This window comes from Carcharodon carcharias, chromosome 10 (genome assembly GCF_017639515.1).
Source record: "Carcharodon carcharias isolate sCarCar2 chromosome 10, sCarCar2.pri, whole genome shotgun sequence".
Classification (NCBI taxonomy): Eukaryota; Metazoa; Chordata; class Chondrichthyes; order Lamniformes; family Lamnidae; genus Carcharodon; species Carcharodon carcharias.
In genome coordinates, this window is record NC_054476.1 from 73,613,778 (window position 1) to 73,628,393 (window position 14,616).

At 43.7% G+C, this 14,616-nt stretch overlaps 1 protein-coding gene across 2 annotated transcripts in view; it reads left to right on the forward strand.

Moving 5' to 3' along the window:
* Positions 1 to 1,165: 1,165 nt before the first annotated feature.
* LOC121282995 (dual specificity protein phosphatase 8-like) overlaps positions 1,166 to 14,616 on the forward strand; it is a 206,339-nt gene continuing 192,888 nt past the window's right edge. Inside the window, exon 1 of one of the 2 annotated variants that reach the window (XM_041196882.1) lies at positions 1,166 to 1,418. The gene's annotated coding sequence lies outside the window, so the exon portion shown is untranslated. The remainder of the gene's footprint in view (positions 1,419 to 14,616) is intronic. The other variant, XM_041196879.1, reaches the window with a different exon arrangement.

Sequence of the window (14,616 nt, forward strand, 5' to 3'; positions counted from 1 at the left end):
TCAACCAAGGGGATCCCCCATAAGGCATTTATGTTCCACAGGCTGATTGGGGCAGGGTTGCTGTTCAGTCAGTGAATATGACACAGAACTGATGCTAAAATCACCTGCTCTTTTTCTCTAACATGGGACATAGGAACGTAGGACCGAGGAGCAGAATGCAACATGCTGTATCGTTTGGCAGTAATCAGAACAGATCCAGCAATCAGGCAAGATCTTGGTCATAAAGTGAAGGAAATGTATCTGTATTTTGCAACAAGAATGAACAAGCAAGATTAGCCCTGAGGAATCACCCAAAAATAAAACATTTTTTTTCTCAGAGCAAGCATGTAGTAAAATGAGGAAATAACATTTCAAAATGTGGAACAATAAAATGTTTACTGTACCTTCCCCTTAAAAACTATATAGCGTTGGCACTTTTAAAATCCCCTGCAAGTGCCCGTTTATAAATACCTAGATACATGTTGTCCTTATTAAAATACAAAAATAGCCTATACATTTAACAAACATAATGTTCCTATAAAGAATGGGATTTTCACAGAATTATAGGAAATATGATAACAGCACAATTAAGTTTATTTTGCCTTTTTAATCAAAATGATTTGTGTATATTAAACTTACTTGCTTGACATAAAGCACAAAAATTGTGACAGCCTTGCCAATTCCTTCCTAGAGCATGGCAGTGTATTGCTAACGCAGCCATCTGCAAGATGGTGTACCTTAAAATTTCATATCAACAAATAAACTTAAGGCTTTAATGACTTATTTATGATGCCCTCCATAGTCATATAGCCTCCTGAGACTTGCACATACTTATGTGGGCACGATGGTAAGATTTGCTCATGCCCTCGAAATCATGTCCCCAAAGAAGTGGCAGGAGCAAAGTCGGAGAAATGTTGGGTGAAGGTCTAATCAAATACTCAAGCTGGATGTTAACAATGTGTATTTTTGTAGGCATTTTGTGATTTATGCCGGCTCGGGTAACCAGCCTTGAGAATAAGTGTACAAAAGGGACCCTGTTGCTTTAAGAGTGTGGCAGTGCAGTGGAGACAGGCTCCTTTAATCTGCACCCAGGGCTGGGGAGAAGAGCCTGACGTCACTCCAGCCACCAGAGGCTCCTCCTGATTGGTTGCCAATGACGCCATCCTGTATTTTTTTTAAAAAGAATGACTTCATCCCCAGTTCATTCCTGGTTATGTTGCACCTTCTGTTTTGCTATTCCTAATGGCCAACTCGCAGCCAGCCAATCCGACAGAATAGCAGTTTGCGGCAGGCTGGAATGTAATAACATTAATTTTGTATTTCTTTCATGATTAATTTCTTTACAAAATCTAGGACCATCTTCCATTGATCGCACGGGTGAAATTGCAAGAAGGCTTGTGCATGGAAAATAAGAAGGGGAGTTCCCGGAAGTAAAGGAGGTGAGTCTTTTTTTTAAATGAAAGGGCTCGCCCCAGAAATGTGTCTTTCACCCTCTCGGTCATTCCAGCTGTGGCCGGTTGAGCCCGCAGCTTATCTGGGCTTTGCATCCCAAGTGTCCTGCTCCCGTTTGGAGGCTGGGCGATGTAATGCAATATTGCAGGATGGTGGTGCATCCTACAGCAATGACAGTCCGCTCATCCTGGGAGGTGGGAAGTGTTGACCACTCTCTCTCTCTCTCTCTCTCTCTATGACTGCAGGACGAGAGGCAGCAGAGATCGCGCAAGGGCTGGACGATCGCCATCCGTGCCTGGCGTTGCTGACAAAGTGAATGTCAGTGTAATGCAGTAAAGCTATCATTGTGCAATCGAGGACGATGTGTGTGTTTTAAAAATCTGCTTAATCGGTTGCTGCACACACGGCTGTCAAGTGACGCCCAGAATTGACCTGGTTCTGGGATACGGATATTAAATTGGTGCAGAGGGGCTGAGGGTCCATCTTTGGGTACACAGAGACATTGAATCCCATCGCCTCTCTGTTTACATGCATGTGTTAATACCTGGTTTGCGAAGGGATACCTTCAATGTAATGACGATTGCGTATTTGAATTAAGGGAGGTTGGGAAATAAAGAGCTGATCCCGTAACTTGACGTCTGCATTTTGCAGAATGCATCATTTAAAGCTTTGTCTAATTTTCTTTTTGAAGGCTTTCATTTATCTAATCCTTTAATCGCCTTGAATATGTCGCTTGTTGTTTCAAAGGGGATTCGGTTGGATAGATAACCACCTCTCAATGCTCTCAAATTAAAAAAAAAACTCCCTGTGTTTATTAAAAGGCTAGTGGCTTCAGAGGAAAACAAGTGTTCGGCAAATGGATATTAAAGCCACGTGCAATTAAATTGCATAGAGGTCAGCTTGTCAAACAGGTCTCCCAATTTCGGGACTTAGGGTTGCAGTGACGGAATAAGTGAAAATAATATTCTTTACATGGGATTCTCTCTTACTCCACCAATGTTTTTCTGTCAAAAAGGAAAACCAGGTTGGTTGGATGACAATAAATGAGAGGTTGCTTGTTTCTTAGGTTGGAAGAGGGAACTGGTTCTCATTAGCTGATAAATACCATTTTTATTACACTGCCATCCTTTGATTCCATCAGTTTTTTTTTCTGTTGAAAGCCAGTGGCCTTGGTTATTTTGCTTTTACTGCAGCCCCTGAATAGCACAACAGATAACAACAACCAAGGCAATCCAGCTGTTCCTCTCATTGCTGTCATCACACAATCTGTTATTTCTGATTTCCACCTTTTTGCCATCATACTGGGAACTTAGAAAGCCTAGTGAGCACAAAACAAGCTGACATAATACCGCAAAATATACCTGGCCTGGCAGTTGACAGCAATTTTTTTTATATATCTCTACACATACATGAAGAATAGTTTTAGAATTAAAATGTACACCACAAAGAGAACAGTTGCAAAATAAAGGTTGCTTGAGTTCTAAGGCAACCATTTAGCTGCAAATGCCATTAACATCACCCCTACAGATCATGCTCTTCAGCATAGCCCTGAGGTTGGATTAAATTCAGACATCCACCCTGGATGTAAGTAAACTTCTGAGCAGTGCTGCAAAAAGAATTCTTGGGGCACTGAGTGCCAAAAACATCCTTCTTCCTAACCTGCCCGCTCCCCCCAACCTACCCCTCACTCCTCCATGCAGCCCTCCCCTTGATCGGTTCAGCACCAGTGTCCACATTTGACAAACTGGCACCTTGAGGAGCAGTGTGATTTGTTGCCAAGCCTACCTTTATACACTTGTCATTAGCCGTCATGTTCAAGGTTAAAGCATGAATTGTGAGCTATGACTGAGACACATGGTTGCCTGCCCTGACCCAAGGCTGTGACCACAACATTCCCAATACTGGGAGCATGTGCTGGCCCATATATGGCTACAGGCCCAATCAGGTTCCTTATTACCAGGGCCTGGGAGGAATTTGAAGTTCTCATCTTTGTGTTTGGATCTCTCCATATTCTACCCATTCCTATATCTGTCACCTCCTCCAGCCCAATACCTAAAAAGAATCATAGAAAGTTTATGGCACAGAAAGAGGCCACTTGGCTCATCATGTCTGTGCCGGCTGAAAAATGAGCCACCCAGCTGAATCCCACTTTCCAGCATTTGATCCGTAGTCCGCAGGTTATGGTACTTCAGGTGCATATCCAGACACCTATCTGAGAGATCTCTCTGAGATCTCTGCACTCCTACATCTTGGCCTTCTATATCTCCCACTTCCTTTGTTCCACCATTGACAGTCATGCCTACAATTGTCCAGGCCCTAAGCTCTAAAATACACTCGCTGAAATCCACCTTTCCATCTCCCCACCTCTCTCTCCCACTCCTTAAAACTGAGTTTATGGTAATCTGTCCAGATGAGGTATTAGAGAATGAGTGACACCCACAGAATCTGTTTCAGCAATGAGTCCTAATATCTCCTTAAGTGGCCCAGTGTTAATTGTTTTCTGGTAATGTTTCTGTGAATCAGATTTGAATGTTTCACAACCTTAAAAAGGTGTTGAACAAATACAGGTTGTTGTTAATAAAGAGCTTTGAAGGCAGCCAGTTGCTTCAGGTCAGCAAGACAATTGATACCTGTTAAAAGTGTACCATGATAAAGCATTCCGTATTTATTTATCAACAACAAGCTGTATTTTTTCAAAAAAGGAATGCAGTTCTATAGTACCTGTCATGACCTCAGGACATCCTGAAGCACATTACAGCCAGTTAAGTACTTTTGAAGTGTAATCAAATGTAAAAGCAATGTGATAATGACCACATAATCTGTTTTAGGTGTTAGTTGAGGGGCAAATGTTGGCCAGGACAGAGGATAATGGGATCTTTTATGGCCCCTGATACAGCAGACAGGGCCACAGTTTCTTGCCCCAAAGACGATTTAAGGGTGCATGTGGACTACATTGCTGTGAAATGATTCCACTTTGCACAGATACAGCCTTTGCAGTGTAAATATATGGTAATCCACCCTAGAAGAAGCAAGACCAAACAATGCTGTGAAAATCACCATGACCTTCAACCGCTCCCTCCTGACATCTACGGAATACTGAACTTCCCAGCCATCCATGACTTATAGTGCAGTAACCGGTCAGCAAATTCCTGCATGGGGAATATTCTCTCACCGAAAGCAATTACCTGGCTTTAACATTTACATTTTTTTTGAAACAGTGTTAAAATCAGTGGAGATTTACAGGGGCAGCTCACCCAATGGTCTAGCCGGCAAAGCAATTGCTGCCCAAGTAGAAGAAAATGGCTCAAGAGTACAAAGAGACGGGGAGTGCTACCATTGTATAAACCTCTAGTTAGATCTCAGCTGGAGCACTGCGTTCAGTTCTGAGCATCACACCCCAGGAAGGAATAATTGGCCTTGGAGTGGAAACAGCAAATAGACCTGAATTATACCTGGGTCCATAGTGTTGAATTATGAGATTGGGTTGCATAGACCAGGCTTGTATTGTCTTGAGCATAGATGATTAACGGGCAATATAATTGAGATGTTTAAGATGGCTGAAGGAGTTAATAGGGTAGATAGAGACTAATTATTTCTTCTGGTGGGCAAGACCATAAAGTAATCTGAAAATTAGAGCTGGGTTGTTCAGGGGTGATGTGAGGAAGCATTTATTCACCTGAGTGGTTGTGGAAATCTGGAATCCTGTCATCAAAAAGCTGTTGAGATTATGTCAATTGAAAATTTCAAAACCGTGATTAATAGATTTTTGTTAGGTAAAGATATTAAGGGTCATGGAGCCAGAGTGGTTAACTGGAGTTAATGGACAGATCTATGATTTAATTGAATGGCAGAACAGGCTGCAGAAGCTGAACAGCCTACTGCTGACTTAGGGACAGTAACAATAGGCACCTGAGAGGGAGGGATAAATTGGGGGTGGAAGGAGATAGAAGACAGTGGGACAGTGGGTGGGGGAGGGTGGGGGAGGGGGGAGAGGTGACATTGTGAGAGTAGGAGGCCAGGACCTAGGTTTAACCCCAAATCAGTGCTTAGTTAGCTGGTCCCACCTGGGGCAGCAGAGAATATAATACAGTTCGCCTCAGCGTCCCCGGATTTACAAGGGGAAATCGGACAAGATTGCTGCTTCTGAACATTATTCAGTCAGCCCTGCTCCAAGTGCATGTGTCTGGATGTTTGTGAGGACTCTTTTATGCTGGATAATGATGTTTTCCATGATTTAATAGCCTGGCAAGACCTGTCTATGTCCTTGCACAATAATGACTACTTGGATGAGGTATTAGAGTGACATCCCACGAATGTCTCAGCAAGGAGTTAGCAACTTTGAGACTGGGGAGAAGGAGAGGAGAGAGGAGAACATGGTGGAAGAAAAGGGAAAGCCTTGCCTCTGGTTTTATAGCACTTCCCCAAAGCTTCAGTCAACCCCAATCCTAGTGTACAGCACAGTGGAACATGTTCAGGGAAGCCTGGGAAATATTCCTCAAGAGTAACAGAGTACTCAAAATTGAAGTTATGTGGGAGGCCCTGGTGAACATTGGAATCTGACTAAACACCTACATTGAGTGCTTGGCATCCAACTCTTATCATAGGCACCGTGCAGCACCTCTGTCAGTTTTATCCCCTCTTGATTTTTCTTTTTTGTCTTCTCTTTTCTCTTTCCCCTTCCCTGAAAGTGTTAACTCCTTTCAAAGGTGTGCGTGCCTTCCAGCATCTTATACATGTGTAGTTCTTGATGGTGAGCGGTTGCAAGATAGTTATCCTCAGTGTGGGTGGGGAGAGGGAATGCAACATCGCAGCCAAGCCAGTTCTGTTCCTGTCCAGCATCCACCCGTGCACAGGCCCAAAACAGATCACTGGATAACAAACAGGAGTGAGTACCCTGTTCATGCTCTTCCCTGCATGACAACAGTGACTACACTTCAAAAGTACTTAATTATCTTTAAAGCACTTTAGAATATCCTGAGGTTGTGAAAGACACTATATACATGCAAACTCTTCCTTTTCTTCTTTTGCCTTCTTAACTTAAACGCTACTATCTGCACTGATGGAAATCCCATCTGTTGGTCTAAGTGGCTTAGCTGTCCAAGTATTATCATTTATTATTAGTATTCAGTGAGCAGTTTGTTTTTAATCCAAACCTGTTGCCAAGAAATACCTGGTCAAAATGATTAAGGGATTCAGTAAGGTGATATGGAGGAACAATGTCCTCAAGTGGGAAAAACCAAGATTGAGGAGGTATAATCTTAAAACTATTTGCTCAGGCTTTTCAGGAGCAAAATCCAGAAGCATTTTTTCTTGCAGAGGATGGTAGATCCTATAACTATACATCAAAAGGTGTGGCTGCAAGGACAATTGGAGCATTCAAAACTGAAATAGATTTTTATATGAGGCTCTTCAAGGAGAGGTTGTGTGGTGCAGCAATAGCATCCCTGCCTTTGAGCTGGAAGCTCTGGGTTTAAATCCCTCTTTAGGACTTCATGGTCAAAAAAGGTGTATTTGTAATGTGGCCAAACAGATTGATTATCAACCTATAAATCCTTCATTCAATAAGAATGGGCAAGTCTCTGAGTTAGCCATGCTTGATGCAAAGAGGTACCCTCACTTGGGAGGAAATTCCACCTCAGAGAGCTGGTCTGTAGTCCCAGCAGTATCAGTGGCAGCAGTGGCCAAGACTGGGACTACAAGCAGTCCCAGATTTTAATCCCGGAGTCCAGAGCCAGGTAAGTAAGGTGGGTAGGTGGGGGGTAGTTGGTGGGAGTGGCCCAGTGGGGTGAGGAATGGGGATGTTGATGGAGATGCTCTGGGTTGAATGGAGCACCTGGAGGGGCAGAGGGGCCCTTGAGGGAGGTGCCCCCACCTTCCTGCCTGAGGCCTAAGCAGAGTGACCTTATCTCCCCCCAGCACCCCATCCCCTGCCCCTGAACTCTTCCTGCCAACCTCAAAATTGAGGCTGGGAAGGAAGCAGTCCTTAAGGCCTTAATTGGGGCAAGAAGTCCTAGGCCACGCCACCTCACATAAAATTGCAAACAAGGCTGAGGTTGGGCTACAGGATAGCCACCTGGGCCTTACTTTCCCCTCCCCCCCCCACACCCTGCCTGCAAACCTGTAAAATTTATTATTTGAAGAGATCCATCTATTCTATCCTGTGTATCTTTGAGGTTTGTTATATATTTGTAAAATATTGTACATATAAAATTGCTATGCATGCATATTAAACTGGTGATGTAATGCACCAGACAGAAAGTACAGTACATCAGCTTCTGTCTGCAGACATTATTTATACTTGCATAAATAATAATTATGCTCCATTTTATTATTTATAAAATATGAAAGAAGTACTAGAGCATTTTTAGTGGAATTATAGTAAATCTCCTTACAATAGCAGAACTACTTTCTAAAAGATTAATTGAATATTAATGCTATTTTTATTTCTGGCAATTCAGTATTTGAAAGGAGCCTAGGATAAAGACCACTGTGTTTCTAAAGGAATATACACTCCTTCCCTTCTTTTCTGGTGAATTTATGTGCCCATTTAGAGATATTATGTTTGTCCATGTTTGTCACCCCATACCAAATACAGGCAGACCTGATATAACATAAAATCCACCACCATATCTAAACCCCCAACCTCAAGAAAACATGGTATTGTACAAATGTTTCTATTTAACACACCGGATATTTTTGTGGTCTATCTGAGTGAGATTGCTAATTTAGTGCCAGATTCTAGTTAGCTCTATGGTGTGGGCCAATAGTCTTAAGAGCTGTACTTGCTCCAATTCTGAGCCACAAGTACTGTCCAGCACTCCTCTACCCCTCCCTAATAGTGAGCTTGCAGCTGTGTTTGTTCCTGGTGTTAGGCAGTATTTATATAGTGCCCTTAATGCAGAATAATAACACTGAGCTAAAGAAGGAGTGGGGTTTTATGGAGGGTCTTAAAGGAGGAGAGGGAAGAGGAAGGGTTTTGGGAGAGCATTCCAGAGTGTTGGTCCATGGTTATGCTTGGCCAGGTACTGCAGTGGTTTGCCATTGCCATCTGCAGGTTGCACTGCTCAACTAACAACAGCTTGAATCCGCTGTTGTTACAACAGTTGACTAGGTTTCTGCCAGTCAAAAAGATCTATCATCCTGCTTCCACCATTACCCTGGCTTGGGACCCTTCCAGGGACTATCAGTGGGCAAAGAACAATCTTTCTAAAGAATCTTGCAAGCTGAATGAATGTACCACCAATGAAGATGATCCACGCCTCCAGAGCAAGATTAACATGGAGGTCCATAGTCACCAATGCCCTATTAGGGCATGGCACCTGAAAAGAGAGATTCCAGAGTGTGGAGCCTGAAGGGTAAAGGGAAAGGTAGATGGCCAATAAAACATTAGTCAATGTAGATCAGCAAGGAGAATGATAATGAGTCAGCAGGACTTAGTAGTATTCAGACAGAAGGGTTTGGATGAGCTGCAGTTCACTGAGGTTGAAGGATGAGAGGCCAGCCAGGGAGATGCTCGAATAGTTGAATCTGAAGATGACAATGGCCAAGAAGAGGATGTTTGCATCAGATGGACTGAGGTGGAGGGTGAAATGGCTTTAGAGGAGGAGTCTGTGGAATGACTGAGAAAGTGGAGCTGGCTGTTATCAGCACACACATGATAGTTGATCCTATGCCTGCTGATGGTGTCATCAAGGGGCAGCATAAGGAAGAGGAGATGGCCAACGATAGGTCTTTGGTTGGGGTGGGGGAGTGGTCTTGAGGTAATGGTGCAGAAAAAGAAAGTGAAACCATTGCTGGAGATACCCTGGTTCTGACTGAATGGTAAGAGAAGCCTCAGTCAGAGGGCAGTCTTACACATTGGAGGAGAATGATGTGAACAACTGTAGGCTGCAGCAGTTCATGTAGAGACAGTATCACAAGATGGCTCACCCGGGACTGCTCACAACAGTTGAAAAAGATCATGCAACTGGCCTGACCAGTCAACAAAACATAGCATGTGGAAACCTAAACAAAGGGAAGGAATAAAAGCGTCAATTTTGTACGACTGTCAGAATCTGTGCTAAGAATGGTTAGCTGCTGGGACCACAGTACACTGAGCCAACAGCTGAATTTTGCAAGGTCAGCTCTTTTACATAATGAGCATAAACTCCAAGCACAACCTTGGCTTTGCATCAGCATCTAACCTAATGGGAATGTTCAAAATCTGCCCAATAATTCCAATTTAAAGAAGTGTTTTCACTTAAAAGTAAATGACTGCATGTTGGGGCAAGGATTGTTTCTGCTTTTTTAAGCTTCAAAATTAATTTTAAATATTTCAGCTTTTGCCAAGGGAGGGAGGGATGGCTGAAGCTATGCACCAAGCAAAAATTAAGTGAAAGGTCATTCTCACGTTGCTATTAGTGGGAGCTTGCTGTGTGCAAATTGGCTGCTGCATTTCCCACATTACAACAATGACTACACTTCAAAAGTACTTCATTAGCTGTTAAGCATTTTGGGATGTTCTGTGGCAGCATTGCATTTTTGTCTATTCCATGTTGGCACGATTCCACAGTACAAAACCATCTATAATTCTGAATAGATTCTGAGTGTCTTACTCCGAGAGGCCCCAGGTGTGGCAGGTGTGTGAATTGGTACTGCTACAAGAGGTATAGCAGCAGGCACTGATCTGAGGTTGTCATGTAAGGGGCACAATATATGGAGCTTTATCTTGATTTTGTTCATTATTCCAGGCTTGTTTGGTGCTGACTTTGTGCCAAGAGTGAAACAAGGGATTCATTCCCCAACATTGACGCCATCGCCTCTATAAGTGCAAATATTGACTTATGTGACAAGTTTACCTGCATTGACAACAGGGAACAAGTTGTTAATGTTAGGACAGTGGGGTCTGACTCTATTGGCTGTGTGAGATAGCTAATAGTGCTAGGTCATTTTCAGCAAGTAGTAATCTTTGTCTGCAGCTTTCCTGTATTTACCTAATGAAAAAAAAAATGTCTGAATTGCTTGGAGCTCTGTCAGCTCTAGACGCTTGGTTGCTAGGTTGTGTCTCTTGAAACTATTACATTATTATGCATCCACAATCTGGGTTGTAGCTTTGTCGTGAGGAAGTGAGTTGAGGGCTCCTGTCAAAGATTTTACTGTCAAAGCTTCTGTTGGAGCTTGTGTTAGAGCGAGGAGGAAAAATACAGCTAACCCACTCCATGCTGGACAGTGGTTCTAATTGCCAGTTAGGCATGGAATTTAGCACTATTCTTTTAATGAATACGCTTGCCATGTCTTTGCATGTCACAAGATGTGATGCCAAGTTTAATCCTTCATTTGCAAACTATTTCCTGACTTCCTCCAGGGTATTTACACCAATACATTATGAAATTTATTGCACTGTGGCTGCATATATATGATTTGAGTGAGATATCATACTGCAAGCTTCAATGTAATCTATTGGACATGCTCTGATCGAGGTGGGCAAGTTAATTAAGTACTTAAAGTTTGATATGCCATTGTCTTGCAAACATGGTACAAATGCATTTGCCTGCTTGAGTACCACATTCAGCAGTTAGTAAACCTGTCCCTGTGTGGTCCAGAGTAAGGCAGGCTCTGCATTTGCCAGATTGAATCTGGATCCACGGCTCTGATTTTTATCCAACCACCACCTCCCCTGATAGGCAGGCTAATTGATCAGTATCGGGCAACCTGGCTCCATCCCCTCCCCTTTAACTTTTAAAGTGCAGAAATCAGAGCACAAACAAAGCTCCTGCACAGAGGGATGAATGAACGTACCAAAGTCGCAGCCCGATAATATCAAGAACGTCACAACTTAAATTTAACAGTAAGATCAAGGGAGGCCCAAGAGCTGCTGGCCTCCCTGCCCCCAGCTGCCCATTGATATTGAAGCTGGGGTGTGTGTGTGTCTGATTTACACAGCTCGACCTGCAGTTCTCATCGATGTGCTGCATCAGCTGCTACTGTGATTGCATCCTAAGGGGCTTAAACCACTGGCACACGATAATGACTTTGAAAAAGCTTCTATTTTGTGCCGTCAGTCTTGGGCATATTTCAGTTGCAGTGTTATAAAAAAATGTAAAACAGCTTTGCATATCATTTAAAATATATATATTTTTCTTTTAATATTTTATTTAGCAACTTTCCTATACAGTATAACTGCGGGTGATGACTGCACTAATCTCACTTCCCACAAGTAATTACATTTCAGTATTTTATAATGGGGCTTTTGAGAAAGTTGTCATTTCTCCTTCAAAACATTTAGCCAATATGTCAAGGAAGAGGATATCCTGTGTGGTCTGGGTTTCCTAAGTACCACAGCCCTTTAACGCTGCCTTTCACGAATGCTGAATGACATTCATTCAAAGGGCTCCTGTGCTGGCTCATATCCCTTGGTAATAACATTGGACTGCAGCTGTCAACCCTTTTTTAGCTCCTTCTCCCCCTGCTCTTCCCCCTCACCACACACAAACAGCAAGCTATTATACAGTGATAGGTGTACACTCTAGGGGCCAGTCAGTCACACAGTGATGGATCTATACTAACATGAGCATATTTATCCCTCATAGAATCAGATATCAAATTATATAGTCACTTACCTAACTGCTGTTTGTGGGACCTTGCTGTGCGCAAATTGGCTGCCAGGTTTTCCAATATTACTACGGTGACTACAGCTCAGTTGAAGTACTTAATTGGCTCACCATGCTGACTCTTCTGACATTTTTTCCTTTGCTCTTTCATGGGATGTGCGTGTCACTAGCAAAGCTAGCATTTGTTGCCAATTCCTAATTGCCATTGAATGGACAGTTAAGAGTCAACCACTTGCTTTGGGTCCGGAGTCACGTGTAGGCCAGACTTGGGGAGATTTGAAAACCATGTCCCCAGAGCATTAGCCTGGGCCTCCGGGGTACTAGCCCAGTGACATTACCACTTGCCCCCATCTGCCCATTGACCGGACAGGAGCCAGGGATTGTGGAAGGTGAATTCTGCCCTGGGTGCTGGAGGGGGTGAGCACTCTCCAGAGGGTGAGGGGGAAGGGTGAGCTACGAGCGGCAGTGAACATTCCAGGGGTGGGAGTGAGCATTGATGCCAGGGAGCGGGGTGAGGGGTTGGTGGTAGGGGAGGGGTCAGGGTGTGCTGAGCAGTGCCCTGGTGGGGGTGAACATTGTTGTGGTCACCATTGTGCTTTGGCACCCCAGCTTGATTACATTGCTTCGCAGGCTTTATACCTGCTATGAAAAGCTCTAGATAAACCCAGGTAAATACCAGCGTAAATATGGGGCACACAACCCAAGCCTGTGAGGTTCTGACTACCTGATCCCACTGTCATAGGGAATCATGCAGCAATCTGGGAAGATGAAATCCGGCAATCCGAAATTTGAACTTCACACGTAAATGCTGCCCTTGTGCACGTGTTGGGACTTCCTCAGACCTAAGTTGGGATAGTTGCCGCTTCCCAATATCAGAAGATTCAGGCCAATACATTTTTCTCAGTCACTCATTGGCTTCCTGATTTTAATGTTCTTATGGAGACAGATAGCACGACTCCCGCTTATACAGAATAGTCTTACTGATTCGCAGCACTGTATAGTTTTCTAAAGGTGGAATAGAAGCTCTCCCCTTTTTCTGCTGATTCACACCATCCGTTTGATGTCAAGTCACATGTGTTCAGAATTAACAGCCAACCTGTGTATTGAACCTGATTAAGACATAAATCAAAGGGATAGGCTGATGGTTGAACTGATGTTTAATACTGCCTGATGTGAAAGTGAACAGGGGCCAGCAGCTCCTATGTTGATTGCCCCTGTCTGACATTTGCACCGCCCCCCCCTCACCCCTGCCCTGCACCCCGCCCTTGCTCACAGCCAGAGTAGAGATTGGTAGCTGCTCTTAGCCTCAGTCCCCTGAGAAAGGCAGGGCGGGGGGAACTCGGCCTCTGGTCGTTTTGGATGGGTGGGGATGAGGTTGGGCTTGGCTGCGATGCCTTCCCAGTTGAATAACCTGACAACACTCATGACCCAGGCTCTGTGTGTGTTGGCTGGAGTGATGGTACTGGATGGTACTTGGTACTGTGGCCCAGTAAGAGGTGGCATCATCAGGATAGGAAGATAAACCGGAGGAAGCCCACTCATAAACAGATCACTGGAGTAAAATACAAACCTTCGAGAATAGCACTAGCAAGCAGTACAATGACACTGTTTATTTCAACAAGTACTTGGAGCTTGAAACTGCTATTTGGTCTGGTTTTTTAACACTGATATCAGCCAGATTTCCACTGTGTGACTGGAGAATTTTTTTCCATTCTCGTCTGTTCTCTGGGAACTGTTGCCTGCATTGTGTAGGTGTAATTGCAGAATGCGACCTGGATCTTTCCAATGTACTGGACAACAATTCATAATGAACCGTGCTGTCTCAATCTGGCTGTTTAGCAAGTGTGCGCTGTTACCGGATTCTACTTCATAACTTCAATCCTACTTCAAATGTTGTTTTAATCCATGTGTTCAAACACTAATTCCCTATCATCCTCTGCTGAGGATTAAAAAGAGAGAAACGCAGGAAATTTGAAATACAGAAAATGCTTGAAATACACAGCAGGTCATAAAACTATAGTAGTTTAAAGCACAGAAGGGGCCGTTGAATCTGTGCCAACTCTTTCCTGGAGTAATCCTAAACTAATCCCACTTGCCTTGCTCTCTTCCCCTGAATTCTTCTCTGCTTTAAATATTTGGCATACTTAAAGCTAGCTTCCACATTTTAGCTGTATTGTGGCTAGAGCAGGAAGTCACTCTGATTTGAGAAATTGGAGAATGGCATAATCTGGGAGAAAGTGGGCTCCAAGGTTTTCTGGCACTACCCTGGAGACCTGGGCGGAGAAGGTGGAAAGGAGGAGAGATAGCCTGTATCCAATGTAGCCTGTAGTTCTCAAAGCACATGCTCAAAAGGCAGTGGGAGCAGGTAGCCTTGGAGGTCAATGCCAGTACCCTGAGGACCTGGATGCAGTGTCACAAGAAGTTGAATGATCTCGCACCAGTGGTCAAGGTCAGTGAATGCATCTTCAAGTGCTACATCCTGCCAACTGAATCAGTAGCCTTGCACAGTGCCCTATTCCCCATCTAACATTAATCTCTATCAATCAGGACACATACCTGGCATTCATATGCTCCAGCACACCTTTCCCACTTAGTA